Raw genomic sequence first — 26,493 nt, 5'->3', positions numbered from 1 at the left:
TTGGGAGGTAGGGGGATGTGCCTGGGTTATGGAATGGAAATCTTGTGAAATTGGATTGTTATGATCATTATACAACTACAGATATGATAACTTCATTTGAGTAATTAAAAAAATTTTTTTTTTTTTTGGAGTTCCCGTCGTGGCGCAGTGGTTAACGAATCCGACTAGCAACCATGAGGTTGCGGGTTCGGTCCCTGCCTTTGCTCTGTGGGTTAACGATCCGGCGTTGCCGTGAGCTGTGGTGTAGGTTGCAGACGTGGTTCGGATCCCGCGTTGCTGTGGCTCTGGCGTAGGCCGGTGGCTACAGCTCCGATTCAACCCCTAGCCTGGGAACCTCCATATGCCGTGGGAGCAGCCCAAGAAATAGCAACAATAACAACAACAACAACAACGACAACAACAAAAAAGACAAAAGACAAAAAAAAAAAAAAATTTTTTTAAATAATAATAATTAAAAAAAACAGTGTGTGTGTAGGAGTTCCCATTGTGGTTGAGCAGAAATGAATCTGACTGTTACCCATGAGGATGCAGGTTTGATTACTGGCCGCACTCAGTGAGTTAAGGAGCTGGCATTGACATGAGCTGTGGTGTAGTTTGCAGACATGGCTTGGATCTGTTGTTGCTGTGGCTGTGGCATAGGCCAATGGCTTCAGGTCTCATTCAACCCTTAGCCTGGGAACCTCCATGTGCTGTGGGTGTGGCTCTAAAAAGACAAAATTAAATTAAATTAAATTAAATTAAACAGTGTGTGCATGTGTGTGTATGTATATGATAAATGAATCGCTTTGCTTTACTGCAGAAATTAATGTAACACTGTAAATAAAGCATATTTCAGGAGCTCCCCATATGGCTCAGGGGGTTAAGAACTTAACTAGTATCCATTAGAATGTGGGTTCGATCCCTGGCCTCACTCAGTGGGTTAAGTAACTGGCTTTGCAACAAGCTGAGACATAGGTCACAGGTACGGCTTGAATCTGGCGTTGCTGTGGCTGAGGCATAGGTCATCAGCTACAGCCTCAATTTGACCCATAACCTGGGAACTTCCACATACTGTAGGCACAACTGTAAAAAGAAAATAAATAAATAAATCAACCATACCTTAATAAAACAAAAAACAAACAAAACTCAACAACAACAATGAAAGTCATTCCATGAATGTAGATGATAGTTGGAATGTTGTAAGACCTTTCGTAGCTTAATAAATGGATAAGCAGCTCCTTCCTTCTTTCCATTATACTCTGGAAGAAGAAAATACACAACAATGGAACATAAAGCCTGGCGAGTGCTAATTTGTACCACTAGGGCCTCAGTCATTTTGGAACTTGCAGATCAGCATCATTGACACCTTCTTGCATCAGCAGCCACTGGATTCTCTCTGGGTCTCAAAGGAACTAATAGGAAAGTCAAAATTTAAGAGAATCAAAATGAAAACAAGAGTAAAACAAAATTTTTACTGCTGCTACTACAACTGCTATTCTACTATTGCTACTCCTATTACTATCACTACACTACTACTGCTACTACTAACAATAGTAAATATTTTTCCTAAGGTTGTCCCTTCTAAATACAACTGGTTTATAGAAAAGGCCTAGGAAGACTGCTCACTGGGCAGGAGACCATGAAACTCTGAAGGTACTTCTGAATATGAAATTCATGATGGAAAATAATTTAGAGCATGTGACCCAACTCTTCACTAACGTGTCCTTCTAGCTCCTCAACTATGCTTATGAGAGTGAAGATCACGAATACAATGATCAGGCAGGAACTCTTCTTTTTTTCATAATTAAAAAAAAAAAAAACCTTCCAAAAGTATGAGAAAATCTTCCAGCTCCCACAGGATGAAAACATTTTTGCCTTGGTACCCCAAAAAGATAAAGCAGGTTGCACTCTGATATTATTTCCTAGGGGATGTACCCTCAAACAGAAATTGATCTCTCAATACTCCTTCTTGACACTCTAATGGATACTTTCTAGGAAGCTATTCTAAGAGGTGAAATATTTGGGTGACATTATATGAACACATTGTCATTGTCATTCATTTATGAAATCTTGTCATGATAATGATTCCTTCTAGATATACCTTTTGTTTCAAGATCACTAAGTTCTGCCAAATTTCAGGTGGTAGGATTTATCACCATGTTACTGACAAGAAATAGAGAGACACTCATAGTAGCTTGGAGCTTAGACCATAATATTCCAGTATCTTTTACAGCGCTAAGATTATATGAAGTTTATGCTTCCTATGAGAAGCAGATGACCATGAACCTGTCATCGTGGCTCCTGAGCTAAACCCACAAAGCCTAACCCCTTGGAAGGTAGTGTAAATGGGACTAAAAATAAAATGTTTTCAGATACCCAAATATATTCTGCTGCTTGTTTCTTGAAGCTCTCAAGATTTCTAGATGATTATTTTTTTCCATAATAAGCACATGAAAGATGAATTTTTACAGCCTGGGGATTGGTGTGAGTTTCATTCACAGTCCTCTTTGCTGTACTCTCTTTAAGAGTGGAAAGTGTATATGTCATCTCTAATTGGAACTCCCAGGCAGAAATGATGCCATCAGGGAACTTAAAATACGTGGCCATTTGAATCACCCTGCAGACCAACCATATTGCTATAAAGCAAATAATTTACATTTAAATAACTTATCTGCATTCACCTAATTTAAAAGTAATCTTTATTCTTTCTCAACTAATCCCCAAACTTATGGACTAGTTTGATCATATTTGTGCAATAAAATTGAAATTTTCAGATATGGTAGGTAATCAATTTTAGTCACCTCATCTGCGTTTCCAATCTCATTACAGATTGCAATTTTCAGTGCAGATTACATGATGACCCATCAGTGGCTTTGTTGTTTCTGAATTACCGATTCCTTGCCTACTGCCAGATAAGAACAAAGCCTATGCATCAGCCTGACAGCTTGCAAACAGAAAATGGGCTTGTAGGATTGGATTTAAATCCCAGGTGTAGGGGATAATTACCACATCACTCATGCAGTAACTGAAAAATGGTATTTCAACAAGAAAAATTACATTCCTTTTATAGTGCCAACAGAAATCATTATTTGAGGCTTCACACTGATTCACTGTATCATTACATGTGCACTGTACTCATTAAATGTAATGTTTGTTGCAACATAAAAAAGTTATTGTTTTAGGTACTTTGGTAGAGCAGGTAGCTTAAATTTAAGGTTTGTGGAACCTTGATGGTGTAGAGGTCGTTTGGACTCTAATATATACTGTGCAGGAGAAATGACAACCCAGAACGCAGAGCTTTCCGACCGGCTCCTATTACAGGAGGTGTGGATGGATAGCACAAAGAAAATGGAGTATAAATCTTTTGTTTCAAAAACCCCAGCCATTTAACCCTAAAGTCTGTGCAGAGGAAGAGGACAAATAGTGATTCAAATCTCCTTGACAGAACAGTGCTGTATAGTGCATATTTTACCATTAGCTTTGAAATCACTGAAGCTCAACATAGACATTCTAAAGGATGGAAGGATGGAGACTGTATTCATTTGAAAAATCATTAAAGAAAACAGTGGCAAACATACTGGATATGCACTCCTCACCCATGGCGTTTGGTCCGTCAGCCACAAGGCTGCAGTTGTTTCCCAATGATTGTGAAAGCAGCACAATAATGAAAGAGAGATGAGCAGAGTCGTATGCCTGTGCGGAAGGCTACGTGTGGATTGCTGAGAGTGACAACCCACACTGTGTTATTCGGAACCCCAGTTATTTTTGTGGCCAACTGATTTTCTCATTAAGATGATCAGAATAGTACAAAAGAGGAGGTGCCCTCAGATTTGCCCTCTGTTCTTGCATGTACTTCACGGGGAGGCACTAACAATCAATCAATCGACCAATCGATAGGTAGCTAGAAAGGTAAATAGAATTTTTGGTGTCAGTGCATGGCGTCTTTACCTCGAATTCATAAAGTAATATAATGAATCTGACTCTCTTTCCATACGTAGAGAATGAAACCTTTTGTGGAGAAGCTTAAGCCTAAATGGGAAGAGCTGAGATGTCTCGACCTATGCAGTCTTTCTGTCTTGACAGTCCCTTCAGAGCGGCTGAGGCCTTACCAATGCTAAAGCAGACTGAGTGTGTGGAAGACATGCAAGGTTTTCTCATTTCTCTCCAAGTGTGGGAAGAAACTGCCAGCAACAGACTTATTTTTCTGAGACCTAGTTCCTATCGCCTTGTATCCCAAGAGAAAAATACACCCAAAAACCTTTAAAGTGGTATATAGAGAGTTTTCTTGCAGTGCCATGGGTTAATGATCTGGTGTTGTCATTGCAGTGGCTTGGGTCACTGTTGTAGTGTGAGTTCCATTCCTGGCTGGGGAAATTCAACCTGCCTCAGGTGCAGCCAAAAATAAACAAACAGATTAAAAAAAAGTGGTATATACAGATCTGCTATCTGCCCTCAAAGAGCTTATACTCTAGTTGGGAAAAGGAGACATGGAAGTAAAAAATATATAGTAACACAAGTTTATAAGTATCAGGGGCTGAATGAGTAACAGGGTCATGTGTCCTATAAAAGAGGCAGTGACCCTGGCTGAAGGAGTCTGCACGCAGGAAGGGCAGTAAAGGAAGGAGAATCCTTAAATAAACTAGAGAGGGCTGAGGGAATGCCAATAGTAAAACCTTCTTTCATGATAAGACCACAAGGTAATGTGCAACTATTTCAGATGTAAGGTTTTCACAGAGACTGGCAATATTGCTGTTACTTAGGCACTCAACTACATGAATCTGAACCTTAACCCTATAAAAATAAACATTTATATATAAGCACTTTTTATGTAAGGCATGGTGCCTAGCCCTCAGGATAATTTATCTCATTTCTCACACCAGTCCTATGAGGTTATTATTACCCCATTTCAAATAGGTGGAATCTGAGACACAGAAAGGGGCAGTAATCTGCCAAGTGGCAGAGCCAGGATTTGAACAGTTTCTATGGAGCCTGTTCTCTCAATCACTACCCTATATAGTTATAATGCCTTCATAGGGGATAAGAAACCTAAAAAAATTTTTAAGAAGTCTTTTGTTCTCATGTACAAATCTAATACTACCTAACCCTAGTCATTTACCAACTAAAAACCATCATAACTGCTAAGTAAACATGCATCGTGTTGATGGCCATTTTAAAATGACTTGAGGATCCAATTAATAGTCCTAACAACACACGTCTCAGGTGTGGGTCAAATCTTACCTTTTCTTTGAAGAGCACGCTTTGAGCTCCAGCTATGCACTATTTAAATTCTGTGTTGTTGATGACATTTCGTTCTATTTCTTGAAATGCAAAGCATAACCTATTCCATCCACCCAGAAACTCAGCAACTTAAAGAGATAAGTTCCTTTGCAAAGATGCCTTAGAGGAATTTTTTCCCCCAGGCTTATCAGGGAGAACAATGCACTTTTGGTTCTGGATCAGGTGGTCACATTAGAAAATGCATTAAAATTCAGGCTGACAAACAAGTCCAAATGCAAAATTACCATTCTGTTCTGCTCCTGACAGCACTGTGGAGAATGGGATTTCTCTGTATTTGTGCCATCGGGGCCTTACATGGCATGGTTTAATTGGAGGTCAACATGTGGTTGAACTAGAGATTGTAAGCTATGTTTAGAAATTAAAACTGACCGGACACGAATGTTGTTTCCCACCTGCATCGTCCCTGTAGTACACAGGCCAAATTTTCCACTTGAAAATCCCTGCACCTTCCCAGCACCCCGTCTCTGGTCACACTTCCTCTGCAGCTCCTAATTTAGTAAGAAACCAAGCAGCCACATTCATCTAAGAATCCCTGAGCAGGGAGGCTGATCAAACGCCTCCCCTATGTGAATAAATTGGCTGCGCCCAGGGTAAGAAAATCTGCTGTGTATTCTTAAAAGGAATGCGATCAGAGGGTGTGTGATTTACAAACTATCCAGTATTTTTATTGCAACATGAAAATAAATGGATTTGGTCCCCAGTGCAGCTCAGCTCTTTCTCCCAGGGCTGGAGGGGTTGCTGGTTTGGCCCTGTGGCGTGCCCTTGTGAGAGCAGTGAGAAAGCAGCTGCTTACATTACCTGGGAGGACTTTCTTTAAAAGCCTCTCTTGCTCTAAAGAGCTTTGCTGCTTAATTTTGTTTTTCCTGAACATGTTAGATGTTGCCTGTTGGTGCTGCCTCCTGCTGCCTCATTGTTCACTGCTGGGTTGTAGGACGTCTCCATGCTTGGGAAAGGTGCTACACAGAGGATATCTCATTGTGAGGGAGTCGGGGCCAGGCCAGGAAGATCTCACAGCATTGGCAACTGGCGCTCCTCCAGACTGGGAGGTAGAAGTAGGGGAGGTGCAAAAATAAGTGAAATGACTAGCCTGAAGCCACACAGGAAGGGAAAGATGTGCACAGAGCGAATTTGAATAAAAATCATGTGCGTGCCTTCCACATTGCACCTCTGCATCTTTCCTTCTTTGTTACAGTGGTAAAATGGCTTCATGTTGTTCATGGTGGGAAAGAGGTTTTCTTTGCTTCCCCGTTTTTGATCCCATGGTTAAAAAATGTTCCCACAATGTATTTTAACTTGCCCCCTGAAACACTATTGGAGGGGAAAGGGGCAATGAAGTTTGTCCCTTCTGGCAAGGCCAAAATGAAACCGTGGAGACAGAGAAGCTAACTGTCTGCCTGGTGTTTGCAAGCGACAAATGCTGCCATGTACCCTCAGAGAATGTGTTCAGCTTTGAATTGTTCAGTGGGCCAAAAGTGAGTAAATTGTTAGATCTTTAATATTGAAAAACAAATCCTGTTACAGTTTTCAGAATTCTGGGGCTGCCAATACAGCCATTTATACATATTCACTGCTTAACCTAAGACATGAAATTGACATTTCTATAGTATCATTAAGTCAGATGCTTCCTAAGATTCTATCTAGAGATGATCTATGGTGCAGTGGACTATTTTTGAGCTTTCCCTAACTATTCTTAAACCCAAAGACTCAGTACAATTGCTCTGGGGCTGACCCTTTCACTTAATTAATATTTATTAATCACTTACCAGCAATAAAACTCTATGCTGGGTGCTTAGGGGAAGATGAACAGTACCTCATTCTACTTTCAATCATTTTATAATCTCATAGAGGTTTTAAGCATCCCAAACTGGCTACAATATCAATAGAAAAAAGTCTGAATTATAGACCCTAAAAGACTGGGGTCATTTTTGATGGAGGTGACTAGAGGAAGATTCTTATAGGAAGATGCTTATAGGAGTAGTGGAAAGAGGAGAACAAATGCCAGCTTATGTTTCATTTGATTGTTAATGGGAATAGAGGATGCCGGAGGCTATCGCTTGGGAGAATGTCATAAGCAAAGCAATGTTTTAGAAAGGTACATCTGGAACTAGAAGAAAGGGGATCAGCAAAAATAAGAAGTGCTCAAATGAGGTGGGAGTACGGGAGAAGGGAAAGAGGAGATAGGGAAGGCTTGTTAGACTCTGTGCCAGAATTCGCAAACAGCCTATAGAGCCCTGAGCCAGAGAGGATGGCCATGTCTAACTGAATGCAGAGGGAGGAAGAACCAAAAGAGAAAGACAGAGAAAGATCATAAAGAGAGGATTCAAATCAGTATTGAGTACTTTAAGGAACCAAAAAGAAGAGAGCTTTTTTTTTTTCCCCTTTCTTTCAAATATGACCTCAAGGTCAATAATATCAAATGCTGTAAGGTCAATGATAAGAATGATAAATAGCCATTGGAATTCAAAATTGGGAAGTCATTGTTCACTGCCAAGAGAAGAATTTCAGATTACAAACATTAAGGGGCGAGAGATGGTAGGGGAGTAAACGCTCAGCTCTGTCTTTAAAATATTTTGTCCTGTAATTTGGAGAAGATGTGAGGAAAATAAATACTAATATGCAGATAATGGCAATGGAAAACAGCACTCTGCTTTCTGGAGAGCATTTTGGTGATAAGAACTTGAAATGGGAACCCCCTCTGACTACATAGGCAATTACATTTTATTTGAATTTATTTTAAAGGAACAAATATTGTTAATTTAAAAAGTGATCTGGATCCTGCTGTATAGCACTGGGAACTATATCTGGTCACTTATGATGGATCATGATAATGTGATAAAAAGAAGGTGTATATGTATGTGTGACTGGGTCAACTTACTGTACAGTAGAAGATTGACAGAACACTATAAACCAACATAATGGAAAAAAATCATTAAAATAAAAAAAAGTGATCTGCAACAGTACTTATAAGTCTCTATACTGTTGAAAAATCTGAAGTAATCTAAGTGAATTCTTATACAGCTGCCAAAAAACATAGAACTATATAGCACTATGAAGAACCGTTGTTTAAAAAAAACTGATGAAAAGAGTCTATCATTTTTGTCAGCTATTAAGTGGGTTAAACAGGTTATAAAATTGTAATCAAGGTGTTATTTCCTTTTTTAATGTGATTATATATACTCCAAACATACTGTATAAATTATAAACATATACATTTAAATATAATATGCACGCATATACCTATAAACATATATATGTATAAAATTATGATAGATATAGGCAAGCATTTTTGTTTGCTTCATCAGACCCACTTTATACATATCTCTGCCTAGTTTTCTGCCTCCTGCTTTCTTATATCTTTGGATGACCTCAATAGTCTCCCTTGTGCAGTGGTAGGGTTAGGACAATGGAAGACTAAGGCAGGAGATGGGAGGGAGGTAAACACAGAAGTCAAGATTTGCATATGTTATTCACCACCTGTAGCCTAGTTTGGTTACCTTGGTCTCTTTGCATCTCCAAGTACTCAACTCCATTCACTCTGGGTTCTTCTTTCCTAGGGAGGCTCTCTCCTTCTGGTTTTGGTTCTAGTACTGCTGCTTTCTGTCACTCCTTCAGGCTTAGGGCTGACAAAAGACAAATAACAGATGTGAGGCACTATCCTTTATGACCCCCCTACATCCTGTGCACACTTTAAAATTACCCCTTTATTGAACTCTCTTTGACTTAGTACAACTTGAATTTGTCTAAACTGAGAGGGAATGTAAATGATATGTGACATCCATCTTTTTAAAAACTATTTCTTCTACTTGGTAAATTCTAGGTTTGCCTGGAAAAGTTTAATTCATTTAGTCTGGTTTGTGCTCTTAGGAGTTTATACAATTTTAGGGGCACTGTTTAATAAAAATAATATAGATTTATAAATGTAAATTTAGGTATAAAATTAATAGATATTTAGAATGAGAAAACATATAACATGCTATAAATTTTTAAAAAAACTAATTTATACTACAAAGTTCCTCAAATCAGAAACATGGGGTAATATTTTTATTAAGCAACTTTCTTATATAGCTCTATAATATATGATTTTTCCAACATTAGTTGCCCACATAGTCTTTGTTTATGTGACAACAATTTTGTAACTTTGTTTTCGATAGAGAAAATACAAAGATAAGTTGATCTTTCCTCTAGCATAAAAGTAACCTATTTTGATAGTTAAGAAAAGTTCATTAGGTTTCACAACATAAGATCATGTCATTTTTAATGAATGTTAGATTTGGGAAAACCTCTTTAAGATCATTCATATATGAGTTCTAAGGTTTCAAGGCATTATTGAGTATTTCCTGGCAGGAGAGAATTTTCATTTTGACCACTCATCAATGAGATCAAATCCTCTTTTATTTATAGTTTTATACATCAAATGACTGGAAGAACTTTCTACAGATTAATTTCTGGTCCTGCACATTTTAAATCTTATTTATCTTCTTCCATCCACATTTTTATAGCGTCAGTTTCATAGGAAATATTCATATCATGATGTGAATATGGTCCTGAACATTTGTGTCCCAACTCTAAGTTGACACAGTGTCTTGGAGGAATATCCTGGAACTTACATCTACCTTGCTATGGCCAGCAATAACTTAACCTACACAGGGTATAATAGCAAATCACAAGAATGTATCCCACTAACCCAAACTGTTTCCAAGTCAACCCTCTTGTAATCACATTCTAGAAAAGCCCGTGGACTCTCCAAGGCCACCTGAGTCAAGAGGAAGTATGTTGCAGGGGATTTGGAGGGAAGAAAGAAAGAAAGAAAGGGAGGGAAAGAGAGAGAGGGAGGGAGGGAGGGACAGAGGGAGAAAGGAAGGAAGGAAGGAAGAAAAAATGGTCTTAAGTATCAGTGGTTAAATTACAGTGTATAAAACACAAGAGCATAAGAACACAGTAGAAGGGACCCATACAGATGCAAAGCCCTGAGGTCAAAGTTTCATCAATAAATCCATTTCTGGTCTTTTTCAAATCTCCTCCATTTAGATAGTCTCCTTGAGTATCTTATCCCCAAGTCTAGCCCCCTACATTCTACACACTACAGGCAGAATTAATCCCCCATCTCTCCTATATTCTCACAGCTCCTTGAAGATTTTTCTTTATATATACTTCCTTATTATAGTATAATTAATGGTTTAAAAACCATTTGTTTTTAAGATTTTGTGTTATAAAGATGTGAAATGTGTCAATAAAACATACATTTATGCAGATGTTCAATAAGTGTTTTCTTTTAAATTAATAAACTGACTAATAATATGTAATGAGATAAATAATAGCCAAAATGAAAACAAAGCAGATAGAAGAATTCAAAGGATGGTTATAGGATGGAAGTCAATTTAAAAAAAGATAAAACAAAATTTAAAGAAACAGAACAATGATGCAGTGGTGAATAGAAAGTTGGGTAAGCTCCCCAAAGATGTCCTGATCCTTCTCAGAAAGGGAAGATGGGTAAATCCTTCTCAGGACTATAACTGAGATTTAAAGGGCAAGGGACCGACCAGTTAGAATAGACACTGATGGAAATATATCATAAAATCAAAAAGGAGTAAACAATAGGTGGTAAAGAGGACCCAAAATTGTGTTGTAACTAGCTCAAAATCTGTAATTTAAAAAATAATTCTACCCTTTGTAAAAATCCATTTTGACAATCCAGCCACTATTGTTAGAGAGAAATTATCAAAATGTTTCAATGGAGAATTCAATCTCCTGAGCCATTACCAGTAGAATCAAAGTTCTCCATCAAATGTCTTTAAAGCTTTATGTGGACCAAACAAAAAATATCTGCAGACACTATCTTGCCTATAGGCAACCAGCATGTAACTTTTATTTCAGTGCCATTCAACATCTATAAAAATTATGAAGAAGGACTCTGTTCCCTCCCCCAACACCTCCAATGAACTACATTATAAATCCACAGGTGGAGCCAAGGAAAGCTGGGGAATTGCATTCTGAGAAGTTTATTAAACATGCTAATTTGTTTATGTCAGAGTGATATATTCATTATTCTAAAACTAACATGATTAGCCCTCAATAATGGTGACATGTGTCAATGGAGAGGATGCCAAATTAAGAATTGATGGGTTAAAAGAAAAACAATTAAGAATGCAGTCAATTGATCTGATTTGCACAGGGCTCTGAACAGTAAAGAAAGCGAAGGGTACTAGTGATAAGGCAAGTTACCATTTTACCACATTTTAGCCTGCCACTAACATAGAACTCTGTCCCATCACAAGTAGGATTCTCTCTTCAATTACAAATCCCTTTACTGATAGACACCACCATTCTGCTAGCTGAATCCCTCATGCCTTAGCCTGTGGGGAAAAGGGATTTGATTTCATTGTTACACTTATTAGAGAACTAACTAAATTTAACAGCCTTATGAACAAAAACTAAGTGTTAAGTGTGTATAGATTATTCCACCAGACCTTATAAAACAGTCATAGACTAATACCTTCAAACAAATTCTTTAAAACAAATGTGTAATCCAGGATTCAAAACAAATATGGAAGAGTTCCCTTCACGGCGAGGCAGAAATGAATCTGACTAGGAACCATGAGGTTGCAGGTTCGATCCCTGGCCTCACTCAGTGGGTTGAGGATCCGGTGTTGCCATGAGCTGTGGTGTAGGTCGCAGATGTGGCTCAGGTCCTGCGTTGCTGTGGCTGTGGTGTAGGCTGGTGGCTACAGTTCCATTAGACCCTTAGCCTGGGAACCACCATATGCTGCGGGTGTGGCCCTGGAAAAGGCAAAAAGACTAAACAAACAAAAAAACAAAAGCAGATATGGAGTTTCATTGTTAGTGATAAATTTGGTTCTTCAATCTTGTTCCTCAGAGTCAGAGTGGATGCTTGATGAGAAGAAGGGGAGATTTTACACAGGATGCACCACGAAATATTTCCTTTCCTGGGGCATAAATCTCATGCCCAAGTAATATGGACTCCTCTCATCTTTTCATTAAGTTTGGAAAACTATGGAATTGCCCACTATAAGATGGGGACTCACACTGAGCTTCAGCCTAACTATGCTAAAAGACTTAGTATAAAGATATTCCTACATTCTCAAGGGAACCTGGTCCTATGTCTAAGTGACCTTTTCTCAACATAGCTTCCAACCTAAACCTCCTATTATTTCAGTTTGATCCCATTTATCCTGCTTCATTCCCCACTGGCCACGCTGACTAAAGGTAATGCTACCTCTGGGAGTGAAATTCAGTCCTGGATAGGCAGGTTTACCAAGACTGCTAGTGAATGAGAGGAGAAAAAGAAAACATCTTGGGTGGTTGGGTGGTCACAAATGGTTCAAAATACAGTATAAGCGACATGACAGATTCAGTGTTTTTGTTTGTTTTTTGGTCATGGCTTTTTTTTATTACTCAATGAATTTATTACATTTATAGTTGTACAATGATCATCACAATCCAGTTTTATAATACTTCCATCCCACAGCCCCAGTGCATCCCCCCAGCCCCCAAACTGTCTCCTCTGGGAACCATAAGTTTTTCAAAGTCTGTGAGTCAGTATCTGTTCTGCAAAGAAGTTCATTGTGTCCTTTTTTCAGATTCCACATGTCAGTGAAAGCATTTGATGTTGATGTCTCATTGTATGGCCGACTTCACTTAGCATGATGATTTCTAGGTCCATCCATGTTGCTAAAAATGCTGGTTTTTCATTCCTTTTAATGGCTGAGTAATATTCCATTGTGTATATGTACCACATCTTCTTGATCCACTCCTCTGTCGATGGACATTTAGGTTATTTCCAAGTCTTGGCTGTTGCAAATAGTGCTGCAGTGAACATTGGAGTACATGTGTCCTTGTGAGTTGTGGTTTTCTCTGGATAGATGCCCAGGAGTGGGATTGCTGGATCAAAGGGTAGTTCTATTTTTAGTTTTCTGAGGAATCTCCATACTGTTTTCCACAGTGGTTGCACCAATTTACCATCCCACCAGTAGCGTAATAGGGTTCCTTTTTCTCCATACCCTCTCTCTAGCACTTATTGTTTGTAGACTTTTTGATGATGGCCATTCTGGCTGGTGTGAGGTGGTACCTCATTGTGGTTTTGATTTGCATTTCTCTAATCAGGAGTGATGTTGAACATCTTTTCATGTGTTTTTTGGCCATCTGTATGTCTTTGTAGAACTGTCTGTTTAGACCTTCTGCCCATTTTTTGATGGGGTTGTTTGTTTTTTTGGTATGGAGCTGCAGAAGGTGTTTATAAATTTTGGAGATTAATCCCTTGTCAGTTGATTCTTTTGCAAAGATTTTCTCTCATTCTGTGGGTGCTCAAAAAACTGGACAGCCACATGTAAAAGAATGAAATTAGAACACTCCCTAACACCATACACAAAAATAAACTCAAAATGGATTAAAGACCTAGATATAAGACCAGATACTATAAAACTCTTAGAGGAAAACATCGGCCAAACATTCTCCAACATAAAGGACAGCAACATCTTCTTAGATCCATCTCTTAGAGTATGAAAGTAAAAACAAAAATAAATAAATGGGACCTAATTAAACTTAAAAATTTCTGCACAACAAAGGAAACCCTAAATAAAACAGATTCAGTATTTACAATAAATGATCTACAAATAAAAATTCTAAATGTTTCAGTAGGCATGAATAGGGGAATGAAGAAGTAGAAGTGAGAGACTGTATAACAGAACACTTTACAATGATTCTCTGAAAATTTCCTATAATTGATTCCTAACTCAATAGTTTTTAAGTTCATGGAAAGGACCTTGAAATGTAAGAGCTTATGGTTTCACTGAGAGTAATGGAAGCATGACAGATTCATTTCCTTATTGCACAGAGTTGCTAGACCAATGAACTAGAGAGATTAAGGATTACTCCAAGATCTCTGGGTTTCCTACCACTTGGTGGATAATTGTAGGCTGCTAAAGACTAAAGGAAGCAGTTAGGAGGAATGAGAATAAATTAAATTTGAGATATCATGAGACATCCATGTAGAGCTATTAGGAAGACAAGTGGATACCAAAATGTGGAGATCAGGAGACAATCCTGGGTTGGAGAAATATATTTGGAAAAAAAGATGGATGGACATGCAGGAGAAAGTAAACAGAGAGGCAAGAAAAAATTTGATTCAGGTGGTGTCATAGGCGACAGAGGAGAAATATTTCAAGAAGGTTGTTGCAGCAACTGCATTGAGTGCTGCTGAAGAGTTGAGTAAGATGAGGAAATAAATGTTTTCATTAGTTTGAAGATATGGTATTACTCTACTGACATGCTATGGAAAAATACCTTCACTGTCATTTTTCTTTTTCTTATTTGTAACTTCAGTTTCTCTGCTATTACCTGCAATGACTACAGATGTAGTTTTGTTAAAATGAATACAAGCTCCTTTTGGTGCAAAATATCCCCTGCTTGCCAGAGGAAAATTCATACCTTAATTATTTGGGGAATCTCCAAGGATGCTGACATTATCTATAAATCAGTAATAGATATTTCTTGCCACCAATAGGGATGGAAACCCACCACAGCTGCTGCCAATGAAACATGACAGTGTCCCACAACTCTGGATGGCTGTGGGGAGGCTTTTGTGAATATAGAGGGAGATGCATCTCTCTGCTGTATTCAGCTGGGGATATGCCACAATAAAGCTGATTGGACATTAAAGGATAAAGTATGTAGGGAGGCAGCTGTACCAGTGCAAATGCACTCGGTCCTATCCTCAGAGAACACACCTGTGTTCAGGATTGCTGGATTTAGCATGAGTCCCTCCACTGCTGTAGCTGGCAAACATTACTCTTCTCTGCACCACAACACAGATTCCTCTTTCCTTTCCAGGAAGTTCCACCTCAAGGGCTTCTCATTGTCTTCCTTTCACTGCTTTACCAGTGCTTCAGATTTATGTGAGTATGGCAGAAGCTCAATGGACTCTTCAGTTTCTTTGCAAATTAAGGGCTATAAATGGGGAGGGTGGAGCCTTCACAATTTCATTTACATAAGAACTCTATCCCTCACCCATTTGAGATACTTTGTTACATACATTCACATCACTTCTATGAAGTTTTCAATAGAATCAATTTAAAATAAAAATGAGCCTCAGAGAGATTAAATAACTTGTCCAAAGGCACACAGCGCATGAGTGGACAAGATGAAACTTGAATCCAGACCTAACTGACTTCAAGGCTATATTCTTTTTTAAAAAACAAAAAAAAAACAAAACAAAAACAAAACAAAAACAAAACAAAAACAAAAAAAAAAACCCAGCTTTTTGAGGTATAATAGTCATGAAATATGCTACATGTATGTAATTTGTTAATTTTGACAAAATCTGAACATATTATGTACCCATGAAAACTATTACCACAATCAAGAAAATGGATATATATGTCACTAATAAACATTTCTTCATGACTCTTTGTAGTATTTCCCTTCTGCCTCTCCCTAATACTTTTAATCCAGGTAATCATTCATCTATTTTCCATAATATAGGCTAATTTGCATTTTCTAGGATTCTACATAAAAGAATACTTTTATGTAGAATCCTAGAAATCTAGGAAAAATCTAGGAAAAAAATCTCTAGATTTTTTCCCTCAGAATAATTATTTTTGGGTTCATTCATAGCATTTTGTGTACTAATAGTTTATTCTTATTTATTGCTGAATAGCATTCCATTTTATGGATAAGCTAAAATTTATTTATTCATTCACCTGTTGATGGATATTTGGATTGTTTCCAGTTTGAGGTCATCACAAACAATGCTACTCCGAGTATTTATGTGCAATGTGAACTCTTTGCATGAAGATATGCTTTCATTTTTCTTGGCCAATACTATGAGTGGATGTTTAATTTTTAGGAGGTGGTTCCACAACTTCCAATTCATTTTGAGAGTATATGAAAACTCTGGTTCCTCCACATCCTCACCAATACTTAGTATGATTATTATTTTCATTTTAACTACATTAATAGTTTTGTTGAGCTATCTCATTATGGTTTTAATTTGTGTTTCCCTGCTGACTAATGACAGCATCTTTTTTGTGTTTACTTGCTATTAGTGCATCTTTGGAGAAGTGTCAGTTTTTGTCCACTTTTTATTGGGATACTTCCTTTATTATTATTAGATTTTAAGAGTTCTTTGTATATTCTGAATACAACTACTTTTAGTCATAGATATAGTTTGCAAATATATATAACCAGACTGTGTCTTGATTTTTCATTTGTTTTTTTTCCTTTTGTATGGCCACAAATGCAGCATATGGAAGTTCACAGGCTAGGGGCCAAACTGGCAGTTGTAGGCCTATGCCACAGCCAAAGCAAGACATTGGATCCGAGCCACATCTGTGACCAACACCACAGCTGTGGCAACACTGGATCCTAAACCCACTAAGTGAAACCAGGGATTTAACCCATATCCTCATGGGCACTATGTCAGGTTCTTAACCTGCTGAGCCACAAAGGGAACTCCGATTTTTCATTTTTAATGATGTCTTTTAAAGATTTTGATGATCCAAACAGTGTCTTTTAAAGAATAGGAATTGTTCATTTTGATGAATTCCAATTTATCTCTGTTTTGTTTGTTTCATGGGTCATATGTTTTGTCTAACCAATGAAATAAGCCTAACTCAAGGTCATAAGGATTTTTCCCCCAGGTGTTCTAGTGGTTTTACAGTTTTATGTTTTACACTTAGGTATATGATCCATTTGGAATAATTTTTGTATATAGTTTAAGGCATGGATCAATGTTCATTTGTTTTGCTTACGAGTGTCCTTTACCTCCAGCACTATTTGTTAAAAAACTATCCCTACTCCATTCAATTTGTCTTGATATTGTCCACATATGTATGGATCTATGCCAGGCTTTTTATTCTTTTCCTTTGGTTTATTTGTCTATATTTAAACTAGCTCTTTACTGTCTTGATGATTAGCTTTTTATTGTCTTGAATGCAGGTGTTGTCAGCCTTTCAACTTTGTTTTTTATGCTTCCAAGTTGTCTGGGCTAATCAACATCTTTTACATTCCCACAGGACTTGTAGAATCAATTCATCAATTTCCTCACCAAAAAAAAAAAAAAAAAAAAAAGGAACAAAAAAACTGCTGCTATTTTGATTGTGACAGTGTTCAATCTGTAGATCAACCTAAGGAGAACTGATATCTCAACAATATTGAGCCTTCCAACTCATAAAGGTGGTGATCTTTTAAGTTCATTTTCATTTCACTAAGTGATGTTTTATAGTTTTTGTTTTTGTTTTGTTTTTGTTTTTTTGCCTTTGCCATTTCTTGGGCTGCTCCCGTGGCATATGGAGATTCCCAGGCTAGGGGTTGAATCGGAGCTCTAGCTACCGGGTCTACACCACAGCCACAGCAATGTGGGATCCAAGCCACATCTGCAACCTACACCACAGCTCACAGCAATGCCGGATCCCCAACCCACTGAGTAAGGGCAGGAATCGAACCCACAACCTCATGGTTCCTAGTTGGATTCGTTAACCACTGAGCCATGACAGGAACTCCTATAGTTTTTGGTTTATAAGTTTTACATATCTTTTGTCAAATTTATCTTTAAGGTTCTAATGTTTTTAGATGTTATTGTAAATGCTACTTTTAATTATAATTTCCTTTTGTTTATTGCTAATATATATAAATACAATTGGTATGCTTGATCTGTATGCTACAAGCTTGCCAAGCTCACCTATTAGTTCTAATGTCTTTTTTGATATTTTGTACACTTTCCATAAAGATGATAATGTTATCTGTGAATAGAACTTTACCTCTTCCTTTTTAATTTGATGCCTAGTATGTCTTTTTCTTGTTTTATTGCACTGGCTAAAGCCTATACTCCTAGTCCTTCATTTATTCATTCAACAAATATTTTTTGATTGCCAATTATGTGTCAGCCATGGTTACAAGTGAGATGAATTCAGTGTGAATGAGACAAGAAGGGTGAGTATATGTTGTTATGGAGTTTATAACAATTATTTAATTGCTTAAGAAAACAAAGGTATTTCAACATGATACTAATATCAATGAGGAATAGCTAATGAAAATAGGAAGAATTAGCCTAAAAAATAACAGACAAAAGGGAAAATAATTATACTTTCAAGTATACATGGATTATATGGAAGAAAAGGATTATTTTACCCTGTATAATTCCAGAGGACTTAACTAGGATTGGTGGTAGAAAGTTGAGAAGGAGAGGAATTTAAGCGTTTGTTGCCACAAAAAAAAAAGTGATATCGAAACAAGATGCCTCATAATAATCTCGCTATGAAAAGTTTATCAAGAGGCTGGATAATTTTCTTCATCAGTTATGGAGTAAAGAGGCATCATTCTCAGGTGGAAGACATCACCAAATGATTACCAGAGTGGGCATTCCCTCTGTGGCTCAGCGGAAACAAATCTGACTAGCATCAATGAGGATGCAGGTTCAATCCCAGGCCTTGCTCTGTGGGATAAGGATCCAGCATTGCTGTGGGCTGTGGTGTAGGTCATAGATGTGGCCCAGATCCCACGTTGTTGTGGCTGTGGTGTAGGCTGTCAGCTACAACTCAGATTCAACTCCTAGCCTGGGAACCTCCATGTGTCTTAAAAAAAAAAAAAAAAAAAATAGATTACCAAAGTGGCTTCCAATTGGGATGATCTGACATTCTTTTTGACATTCTTTTTTTTTTTTTTTGCTTTTGCTTTTTAGAACCACACCTGAGACATATGGAAGTTCCCAGCTGAGCCAGAAGGGAACTCCAGATCTGACATTCTTTATCTACAAAGATGAATGGGACAAGGCCTTTGCTGTGTCATGTTTACAATCTCCTCAGAAAGAAAAATAGATTTATCATATACATAAATAAAACAATTCTAATTATGTTTCAAGATACCAAATGAAGATACTTATAAAGTAGGACACAATTAAGGGCTGTATCAATGGGACAAATCATACAATCAACAAGAGTTGTCCAGGCATTTTCTGTCAAATCAAATTAATGTATACAATCTTACTATTTTTCCACACATTCCAGCTTCTATGCAAAATTCCTATCTGCCTTGTCTTGAGTGTCCTTTCCTCTCCTTTATATAGTTTCTATTTCCTAACTCCTCCTTCAATGTTGATCTTAAATCCCAAGAGCATCCTTCATGAAGATGCCCTCAAAATTCTATGGATTGTTTACACTTCAGCTAGATCATCAGGAAATAAAATAAGTCTTACATCTCTAAATACGTCTGATCCTTAGAATAACATTCACAACATGCACTCAATAAATGGGAGCTAATATTAACAGTGACAATAATGCATAAAAGAGACCAGGGAGAAAAGGCTTTCATGATAACTTCAGGTGGCAGAGTCAGAAAATGTTCTTTAGAGGAGGTGGAATTTTATCTCCTACTTCTGTCCTGATTCATGGATATATTTAGTCATTTAATAAATATTCATTGATGACTTCTAAGTCATATCCTGTCAAAGACTGAGGACACAAAAAAGAACAAGGCAGACATGGCTCCCCTACTCAGGAACTTTCATACTTATTTGAGAAATAAGGAAAAAGACCAATACACAGATAAATAAAGGAATGACAAATTATTAAGGAAGCAAACCAGAGATTGATTTTATGTAGAATGGTTAGGAACAGACTCTCTGAGGAACTGACAGGCTGGAACTGGATGAAATGGACATGAAGACAATATTGGGAGCAGGGCAGTGGGGGTATATTTAGGCAGAGGAAATAGCTTCTGCAAAACTTGTCATGTGAGCATGACCTTAGCATTTTCTAAGAATAATCCCAATAGGCAAAAGAGAGATGGAGATGAGATGACCTTGGAGAGACAGATGGGCCTGGATTGTGCAAGGTTGTGAGGGCCATGGCGAGCAGTTCAGACTTCATTTTAAACATAAGGAAGACATTACAGGACTTTAAGCAGGACAATGACGTGACCTGCTAGGGTTTTGTTTTGTTTTGAGAACATTAGTTGCTCTGCGGAAAATGGACTGACAAAAATATGGGTTTGGCAATAACCCAGAGGAGAAATGATATTTTCCTAAACAGGGCTGAAGTAGAATTGGAGATAATCTTCCATTTTACAGCCTCATGTGGATCCTTTAAGCAGCCCTTTGAGCTTTAAGAATATTGGAACTTTGTTCTTCTAGATCCAAATCTACATCGGAAGCAGTGCCTTTTTTTTTTTCTCCCAAGGAAATACATTGTTCTCTACTTGGATGCTGTTTTATTTATGGTGGCATGGAAGAGGGCTGTTGCTGAGTGAGGTTTATGGATGCCCCAAGGCTTCATCAGCCAGGTACTGATGACACTTCAGGTGGCCCTCTCTAACAGAGCTATCTGCTGCACTGGCAGCAATGGGACCTGCTCTTCTGCAGTGTCAAGGAGCTCTAACTACTACTGGACCTAGCTTGGCATAATGCTTGCTTAAGAAAAAATGATTCAGATTCCTTTGTTATCAAAGGCAAGTAATCTAGACAAGATTGTGACTCACCATGTATAGCTGGAGTGCAAGCTGAATACCTAGACAGATCTAGATGTATAAAACAAATAAATTTTATAGTTTGGGGAATACTTCCCCCTCCCTCTACACAGTGTTGGCACTTGACAATGCCAACATGGACAGGATGGCCATACATTTAGGGATGTGCCTGCTCCTATAGCTGGGAAATAACTTGGCCCATTGATAAAGGGGGTTCGTTCATGTCCAAGTCCATTTTTCACTTTCTTGAAACCCATCATTTCACTTTCTTCAAGCCCAATCTCAGTCCTAAAAGTTCATCAGCTGCCTTGGAACCATAAGCAGCAGGGCTGGGCCAGAAACCTTATGTTAACCCCACTTAACTGTATGCAAATATTTTTAGAATAAGACATTCTAATTGAGCTCATTGTCTTAGTGAAATCTTGAGCCCCAGAAGTTTGTTTACTGTGTCCTTCCTATCACCTGCTGTACCTGGTATAGCACAAGAGAGAAATTGCCTACTGAACTTTTAACACAATTACTATAGCCATATGGGCTCAAAGAATAAGATCCACGTCCTTTGTTTTTCTCTAACATGATGGGCACATTTCTGTTTAGTCAGTTGCTTCAAAATTGGGCCTCCAAGAGGTATGTAGCATAGCTCACATCCAAAAGGAAGGTGAATGGAATCTGAAATTCAAAAAAACCCAATTCATTCAATTCAAAAGCTTCCCCTATAGACATGATGAAATATGAGAAGGTAGATGCCAGGGTCTTTCAGGAAAGGTTTCTTCATTCTTAAAGTCCTAAGCAAGGTGGACTCGTGTCTGTCTCTGCACATCATGCCTGAATGTGGTGCTGAGGATGGCTACAACCACCCCAGAACTGAGAAGGGAGTTGGAGCTGATTAGAAAGGCACATGGACCAGAGTTCTGGGTGTCTTCGAGGATATCTAGGAGCACTGAACCCCTTTTTTTAATTGGGTAGGGGGAGAATCTTTTTATGTGAGATAATCTTATTGTTGAAGGCAGTTGTTAACACAGCTTTAATTTTCTACCTGGTTGAGTGGGTGAGAGCAGATTCTCTGGGTGTTTTGGAAGGACTTAGGAATCAACTAAAAAAGTAACTTTGAAGTTTTAAAATGTAGAGGGACCAACCCCTGAGGGATGCTCCCAGTGAAACTAATGTGTCCCGATGGCAGGTGGTACCTCATTCCTCAGCTGATTTGCAGGAGGCCTTGACCTTTCTCAGATAAGTTCAGGAGCTGCTGGTCTGATGGTTCCCTGGGTGCCTTCTGACCCTGGACTGTGTTCTTTCACATGTACTCGCTCGCTCTTTTGTTTTCTACTTGCACAAGTTCTAGGTGTTAATGGGAGAGAGATGCAAACATTTTAAAGAAGCACTTACATGTCTAGCATTGAGACAAAGTTTAATATTATCTTGGGATATATACTATATATGTGTATATAATTCTGATTCATATTTACCTCTTCAAAAATTTGATCATACTATATATAAAGTTGTATTTCCATTATTTGACTTCATAACTCTATTATAAACACCTCTATATATTACAAAATACATTTTGGAAGCTTAAAAAAAATGCATGGGTCTGGCACTGGTCTGGGCAACACCTCCAGGGTATTCTAGTACCTTTTGAAGTTATTTAAGATGAAGCAGATAATTTCCTATTTTATTTTATTTTATTTTATTTTATTTATTTTATTTTATTGTCTTTTTGCCTTTTCTAGGGTGGCTTCCCATGGCATATGGAGGTTCCCAGGCCAGGGGTCTAATCGGAGCTGTAGCCACTGGCCTACACTAGAGCCACAGCAACGTGGGATCTGAGGCACGTCTGCGACCTACACCACAGCTCACGGCAACGCCGGATCCTTAACCCACTGACCAAGGCCAGGGATCAAACCCGCAACTTCATAGTTCCTAGTCAGATTCATTAACCACTGCACCACGACAGGAACTCCTATTTTAATTTTTTAAAATTATTTTTCAGTGCCATTCCTAGATTAAATCCAGAAAATTAGACTGATGATTCTGATAGCCATGCTGCTAGGCCACATTTTCTCTGCTTAAGAAGATGACATTTTTCTAGCCAACAGGATGACAGTTCATAGGTACTGAATACACAGCACTAGGGAGATATGCACACATCATGTAGTATTTGAGAGGCCCTTTGGATCCCCCCTTGCTTTGCTGGCTGCCTGTACAATGAACTTAAGCATGCTAGTTATCATCTCTAATTCTCCTTTTCCTCCTTGGTAAAATAAAAATAGAATCTATTTCTAAGGTTGAGCTAAGAATTAGCATAAATCCTTTTTTTTTTTTTTGCCACACCCAAGCATGCAGAATTTCCCAGGCCAGGAATCGAACCCAAGCCACAGCAGTGACAACTCTGAATCCTTAACTTCTAGACCACAAGGGAACTCCAGAATTAGCATAATTCTGAACATAGAGCATGCACATGTTACCTATTTTTATTATTATCAAAGTTTTAGGAATATTACCATGAGTTATACTTACCTTTTTAAAAATGTAATCATCCTTCAACAAAGCAGAAATTAAGGAAGGATTAGGCAGTTTTTTCCTCTCTGCCTCACTTGATCTAGCCTCTGCTTGAATGTCTGTGTACCTCAGATTCTCACAGTATAAATCCTCACTATTCCCAGAGTACGACAGACCTTTCCATAAGTGATTTCATAATCATTTATCTACACATGATTTCTTCTGCTAGAATGCTAACCCCCTCACTTCTTCACCCACCTGCCAAATGCTTGCTCAGCCTTTAAATATCTCCTCTGTGGAGCTCTTTCCCAAATCTCCCAAGAGTTGCTGTTCCACTCTTTACACACCCACAACACCATTTTTAAATGGTAAATATCCTTACATAGCACCTACCATGGTATATTTCTAACTGATCTGTTTACACAATAATTCTTCCACTGGAGTGTATGTTTTTCTTTGGGGAGGGGGGGATCCAGGAACACATCTCTGTCATCTCCAAAGAGTGCGATAAATGCTTAATGTGTGAAAAAAAAAAACATGAAACACAATTATAAGCCATATATTTTCCCCCAGGGGGAAAAAAACACATGAACTTTCAAGAGTCTGAAGGGCAGACTCTGCTTTGCTCTCCATGTGTTCAGGACTAGAGAAAGCTCCCAATGGAGTCAGAAGGAAGGGTTCCATTCAGCACACACCTAATTACAGTCCTCACTCGATTCTCCCTTATAAATGACAACCATCAGATGCCAAGTTGTGGCAGAATGACATCTGGCTCTTTGGCAGACACCCCCGGCAACAGTGTTAATGACTTCGGAGATGGCTCTGGATGTGTAATGCGGTTAAGTTTGTTGTCTGGATTACATTACCCTCTTCAACATCTTTTTACATTGTCCTCTAACTCACTTCTGATTCTTATTCTGTGAAACCCGGACACATTTATCCAAATTTGCCCAATGCCCTTCATGGCCTTGACACGCCAGTCCTTTAATATATTTTCATCAGCTCCTGTACATTTTTCACAGAGAGTTGTGAGTGTACTTCACAGCCAGTTTGTGCTCTCATGGGCAACTCAAAGGGAAGGTTTCTGTCATCTGGGAAAAAGTTCTTTAGTACTCAACCAAATTACATTTTCTAAGATGACCACATTTGGGGCTCCTTTTGAAATCACGCTATATAAAGAAAAAATGCCTCAGTGACTACATATGCTTTGAATTTGAAACCAATATGCAATGCTTCATTAGCTCCCAGGATGAACTATAAAAAGGCAGGGGTTGCAACCATAACAGTCTTGCCTCTGACTGGGAAAAATATATACATTTTAATTTTTTCCTAGGCATTAAAAACAAAGCCCGTGTCTGAAATTTCATCCAGTTTTCAGAAATGATGCATTTAATTTTAGTCCTGAGTTCTTTTATTCCCCCCCCCCCCTTTTTTTTTTTATCTCCAACATTTAGAAAGAGGAGGCCAAACTAAGGAAACAGAATAGAATGAACAAATCCCCAAATCTTCCTCTTCTGTATCAGTTGGTTATTATGGTTTTGGAAGAGGCCATGATTAACCAAATTGGATATATATGAATATGTATAAAATATTAAGAGGAATGTTAGAAGCCAAATTGTGAATCATCATAGCAGGTAATTGCAATGGAATTAGCCCCCGGAATTGATAGGCTGAAATGTTATTTCATTTTATGGGAATTTTAACTATATTTTAAAAATTTGCTTACAAAGTAACTGCAAAACTACAATTAAAAAATAATATTATCTAGTGTTTTGACTTATTGGGGAAACATTTATGTGTAGAACCAATACATTTATCATGCTTAATTGGAAATTAATGAAACAGTATTTACATTGCCTGTGTTTTTACTTTTTTTTTCATTTAGATATGTCGTCTTAAAATGTATTACACCTATTTAAATGCTGATGGAAATCAAAGATATTGGATTATGAGATGTCAAATGTAAATTTAAAAACTCTATACAGTATTTCTCAATGATACCATGATACCCTGTAATTACTCAAAATTCTGGAATGATCTGTAGGAATGAAAAATGTCCATGGTTTGAATCCTGTGAATTCCAAATATCATATGTTTTGTTTGTTTTCGCGGAGGATACAAAACATGATATTTAGACATCAGAACATAAAGTCTGGAAGCAGCAAAATGGTTTTTATTTATTAACTAGTTTGATAAGGAATAAATAATGGGATCTTTACAAAAATTGTCAATTTTTGGTCAAAGTTTCCTATGCCTTGGTTAACAAAATTTCATTTTCCATAAATATATTGATGTTGCCAGAAAGGTGCGAACAGATGCTTTATCTCTACATTGTGTACATAAATGTACATTCTGAGATGTAAATTGATCAAACTGTAGAAACAAATCATTTAAGATTTGTGCAGTGATTAATAACAGAAGCCAGTAATCAAATCTCCCTGCCACCAGCACATCTGTTACAGAGAGTTTCTAGTTTGCCCTATTATGCAAATGAGCAATAAAACAAATACATTACTTAATTTAGCAGCTGGTTCAAAAACATTATTTTAGGTGATTTCTTTATGTTTTGTGTACTTTTGCCATCGATGGTGGTTAATGTGAACTAATTCAATTGTTTATGAGATAAGCACTTCCACATAAAAAATAGCCTCCAGGAAAGAGTCTTTGAGAAAGTCATTTTGACCCTTGTCTCCAAGAACCAAACACTGCAGCAAACACAAGATAAGTCATGGTTTTCAGGGTGTCCATTCGAAGAGCTGGAATACTCAAAGGGTTTCATTAGAAACTCCCCTGATTTTCCTTTTCTTGAGGATGGGGGAAGATCTTATGACTGTGCTAAAACTTGCTGAATTCAGGATTTAATTTTTTTAAACTGAAGTTGTTTTCATATTTTAAAAAATCTGGACACAGAAAAGAAATTTAGCAGGTGCATTGTACTGCATGTTCTGAAGTTTTCCGGTGAAAGGTAGGAGGATATCATGGAATCGGTTGGAACCAGCTAAATATCTAGTATATTAACAAATGGGAAACTTGTCTCTTATGAGCTTGATAATTACATGAAAACCCGCAAGCAGGTGGGTTGGACTCTTAAGAAGTGCTCAGGGGGGTATCTTTTGTGTGGAAGAGGCAGTGACCCAACTTGTATTTGTGAGACCCGTTGAGGGAGGAGAGGAGAAAAGGGAACAAAGGCAGAAAGTACAGTCACCCACAGAGTCTTCAGCAGCTGATAGCAGGCAGGAAAAG

General features: G+C 37.9%; 1 long non-coding RNA gene across 1 annotated transcript in view; it reads right to left on the bottom strand.

Moving 5' to 3' along the window:
- The window catches only part of LOC146401690 (uncharacterized), a 565,997-nt gene that overhangs the window by 180,779 nt on the left and 358,725 nt on the right, over positions 1-26,493 (bottom strand). Inside the window, exon 2 of the long non-coding RNA XR_014809241.1 lies at positions 8,772-8,897. This is a non-coding gene — a long non-coding RNA (uncharacterized LOC146401690). The remainder of the gene's footprint in view (positions 1-8,771; positions 8,898-26,493) is intronic.

This window comes from Sus scrofa, chromosome 7, assembly GCF_054392235.1.
Source record: "Sus scrofa isolate SSC_HxYL_T2T_F1_AM1 chromosome 7, Sscrofa_HxYL_maternal_Yorkshire_Landrace_v2.0, whole genome shotgun sequence".
Taxonomy (NCBI): Eukaryota; Metazoa; Chordata; class Mammalia; order Artiodactyla; family Suidae; genus Sus; species Sus scrofa.
This window is presented reverse-complemented; position numbering and strand designations above follow the sequence as displayed.